This window comes from Nematolebias whitei, chromosome 21, assembly GCF_014905685.2.
Source record: "Nematolebias whitei isolate Nwh7 chromosome 21, NemWhi1, whole genome shotgun sequence".
NCBI classification, from domain to species: domain Eukaryota; kingdom Metazoa; phylum Chordata; class Actinopteri; order Cyprinodontiformes; family Rivulidae; genus Nematolebias; species Nematolebias whitei.
In genome coordinates this window covers 26,581,296-26,585,833 of record NC_056518.1, presented here as the reverse complement: position 1 = coordinate 26,585,833, position 4,538 = coordinate 26,581,296, and positions in this window count along the sequence as shown.

Genomic DNA, 4,538 nt, shown 5'->3' with positions numbered 1-4,538 from the left:
ATGTATGTATATATATGTATGTTTTTGTTTAAATTCCCTTCACATTTACTGCTTTCATCCACACAGAGACACTAAAAACCTTCAATGAAAGCCATGAAATTCTTCCAGAGGATTTAAACGCTTAATTATATTATTTTATTTATACACACTTTAAAGAGTTCTCTAACCAAGTTTTTTTCATCAGAATTGAGCTCAAAAGGTGCAAAAGTCAGAATCTTGTGCTCATTTCTTCATGTTTTTCCAACAAGCAGTCAGATTTTATTTTAATCTGTGAAAGGTTAACAGTTTTCAGGCATTCTGCTTTTCTTGTGACGAGCAACAACGTGTCAAATATAAAGAAATGAGAGCTGTAAGATGGTTGCACAGGCCTCTAGATCTGGTTTTTTGTTTATTTTATAGTTATTTAAAAAACAAAATCCCACGAAAAGGACAAAAGTTCTGATCAAATATGAGAACAATCAAGCTAGCTGCAATTTTCAAAAAGCTTTAAACATAATGGACAAACTGCAAAACAATTTTAAAAAAGTGGTAATTTTTCATTTTATTATTAATTATTTAGCCTAATTAAAATGACTAAAAGCTTTGTTTACTATTTTTTGTTGTCCGAATAATATGGTTTGTTTTTACGAAATTAGATTTAGCAAATTTAGACTTCAAACTTTAAATTTTTAACTGCAGCTTGATTTCTTTCTTTTATGGATTTGTTAACTATTAAATGAAATATTAAAATTTCTTTAAGGATTAATCCATGTTTAAGCTTATTAAAGTTGCCTTTTCATGAGATTTGTACACATTAAGGAAAATAAAGTATTAACTAGATAAAAAAGTTTTGTGCCACAAATATATTTTGTATTTTAATGTTTTGCACTAAAATTGTTACATAATTTGTCTTTTTTGTTTGTCATATTGCTTTAATTTTTGTATACTTTTTATAATTTAAATGATTTATTTTCCTGCCTCTTGTTTACAAAACGGGGTGTCTGCATCTCAGCTTGAGCCAAAAACAAAAGAAAATATTGCTTAATATTAGATTGAATTATATAAAACAAATAAGTTAAAGAAACTATTTTCTAAAGTAGATAAAATAAATGCAGGAATAAACAATTTGAAAATAAATTAGGTGTCTGAAAATTGCTCGTTCAGATATTCTTTGGTTGATTTCCTCATTTACTTTTGCTTTTTATTTTTTAGTTATAGTTATTTTTTATGATTTTTTGTTGCTCTCTGCTCTAAACGGCTGGTTTTTGTCTGGCAGCTTCCACACCTGTTCGGATTTTCATCCATTAACTTCTTGAACGAGTTACGGTACGTTTCCAACTCAGAGAAAAACTGACATCACTTGAAAGCAGCGTGTCACGTTCAGGTGCTCATAAACTACACTGTGTTTCCTGCAGTAAGGTGCTCGTTAAAGTCTAAAATACAAAATACTTTGTAAGGCTGTGAATCAACGCGTTTGTCTGCTGTTCTCTTAAAGAAATCAAATAAATAGACATTTACGTTAATTAAGAGATTTGTTAGATTAATTATTGAAAAAAAATTTAGATTTTGATTAAATTAAGGGTGCCACAAAAATGAGGAAATGCAAAGAAGATATCTTTAAATTAACATTCATAAAATATAAAATCCGTTTTTTAATTATCTAGTTGTCTGTATTTCTTTTAAACTATAAACCTTTTCATTTGATTCCTTTTATTTTTGGTTGCACTTTTGATGAAAATAATGGAGATTTTTGTTCATTCGACTAAACTTTTAACAGGTAAAAGCAAATTATCACATTCTCAAAAATAAAAAGCCCTGAAATAACAAAGGTACTCAATGCAAATTATGAAATCAAACATAAAACGCTGTCCTGAACTGAGTCGGGGTGAAGTTTGAAAGATTTTACTTTGGTAGTTTTCCAGAAATATTGATTCGCAATTCAGAAATGTGGGTCCACACTCGATGTAAACAATTTTTTTTGCATGCATTCAACTAATCTGAGCATAAATACGTACATTTGCATAAAAATTGTTGTTCCCAAACAGCTCTTATGAGGATGCCGCCATTGTTGACCTATTTTAATCATTGGGATTTACCTGTCTAAATAAAGGTTGATTGATCGATTTTCAGTCCCTTCAGCCGTTTCTCTAGGTAAATAATCGCAGTTCACAAATTTTGCTTGCAAATGTTTATTTAAGGACACATTAACCATTGATGTTTTTTCTTACTTCATTTTTTTTTTTAATCATTCATTATTTTGCACTGAGTACCTTTAAAAGCAAAATATTTTCTTTTAAAATGGTAAAAACAAATAAAACAGTAATATTGTTTTTTTTTAAATTGTTTAAAATATTTTCTCTTTGTTTTTCATCACTCAATTTCCTCTGTTTTGTGGCACGTCTGGGACTCCGTAGTATCCAGATTAATAAACATAACCTCTGTTAAAACTGTTTACAAAACAAAAGTAAAAAAAAAAAAATTACATGAAGGTACCATGTGAAATCTGTGAATTCCAACTGTTCTTGAACGCACCGTGACCTGACCCTTCCTCTGATTCTTCTTGCTGGTGCCAAACAAGGTCAAAGGTTGTTCCGCACTTTTATGGTTCTGGAAGAAGTCCAGATTATTTTTATTTTTTGTCAATTTTTGAATGATCTACTCCAGGATTAACATTGTAATCAATATTTCCTCATTAGATGCTTGTGTTTGTGATCTATCTGGGAACTGAATGCAGCATTATTTCTGAGCTTTGGACTTTTATCTTTTTCTTCCTCTCATTCTTTCCCTCCTCATCATCTCTCCTCTTCCTCGTCGCACCTGCATGCCCGTAAAGGGGGGCTTCTTTCTCATTGGGCAGGTGTGATTCCAGACAAGGTGCAGCACCTGGGCAGCGCTTCTGATCTGACTGGAAACATTTTTTTAATATATATCAACGCTTAATCCCAATCATTTTTACTCATGCCTCTGGCTTACTGATTCAGAAACTTCCCAGTTACCTCAAATGCACCACAGAGAGCAGAAATCAGCTGCTCGTGCTGCGTTCGTGCCACATAAGGATTACTTTTTGCAACATTTTAAAACCTCATTTAAGTCTGTGAAAAATAACTAAATTATATGAAAACAGAAACATTCTTGCTTTAGTTTTTCCCACTTTGGGCAGCTCATGTGTATAGAAATTCCGGTTTGACACGAACGCAGCATCGAAGCAGGTCCTGGCACCTGCCCAAAGAGGACTAATCAAACCCGGATAGATCCATTCGAGTCTGAAGAAGAAGAAGAAGAAGAAGCAGGTTAATGTGAAACTGCCTTTGTACTGAGTGATTCGTAACACTGGACTGAACTCAGTGTCACACTGCACACACTACAAACTATGACCAGCACTTGTAATGAAGCAATGACACAGCATTCTACTACTACTGTACAAATATAATGAAGAGGATGTTTTTTTCTGTAATAATATTGAAACTGAAGATGAATTAAAGATAATCCTGAATATTCTGTAACTGTGGTCCTGATGAGTTTCTTTTTCAAGGGTTTACTGAACAGAAATATTTGTTTTGTGAAGGATGCAGAGACTGTATTATTTAATTCCAGACAGTATGAGCTTTACATATTTTACAATTGATATCCTGAATGTCAGACATATTCCATATTTAAAACATTTAGCATTATTTAACTGCATATCACCCTCCACCTTCCATGTCAGAGTTTCAAACAGATCATTTTATGTTGAAAGACGACATCGTCACCTTTTTAGTTAAGCACCAAGTCTTAGCTCAACATCTGTAAAACTGACCAGTATATCAATTTTTGTTTTCTATCAGTTGCCTGTGGCGGCCATCTTAAATTGGACTGGCTCCATTAACCATTTGTAGATGCAAGTCCAATAATTGCTTCCCCGTTGTTTCAGCATGAGCCATTTTGCAAACAGAGATGGACCAGTTTTATTCCAAATAGTTTGTAGCAAAATTTTAAACAAAGGTGTTGCACAATCAGTCAGCACTCATGAAGAGGGATTAGTCTCAGCTACTAACACGTGGGATAATCTTTGTAAAATTGACATGGTTAAAGCCACTTTTGTGTGTGCTAATGTAGCTGTGGTGGCCATGTTGAACTGGGTTTTACATCCAGTGATCACTTTTGAATTAGCTTGGTAACAATTAAGTAAAAACGGGTGAATAAAAAGTTGGATGTAAACAATTTACTGCTATTACTTGGGTAGTATTTAATATATATATATATATATATATATATATATATATATATATATATATATATATATGATCAGTGTTTGATTTTGTGTCGTATCATAATTTTTATAGACATACAGTATTTACATTGCTTTGTAGTAAATTTCATCTTTTTTAAACGTAATCTTCCAGTTTCCGGATGCCATAAACGCAACCCTATTTCCACAGTCTGGTGCTGTTCAGCAATCTTTGTAGCAACGCGTTTGATTGGCTGAGATGGGGTTTCCTTTCTTCGTCCTATCCAATCAGCATCTTAGTTTTATTCGGTCGTCCGCACGCTGACTCCTCCCACCCGGGTTGAGTGGATTT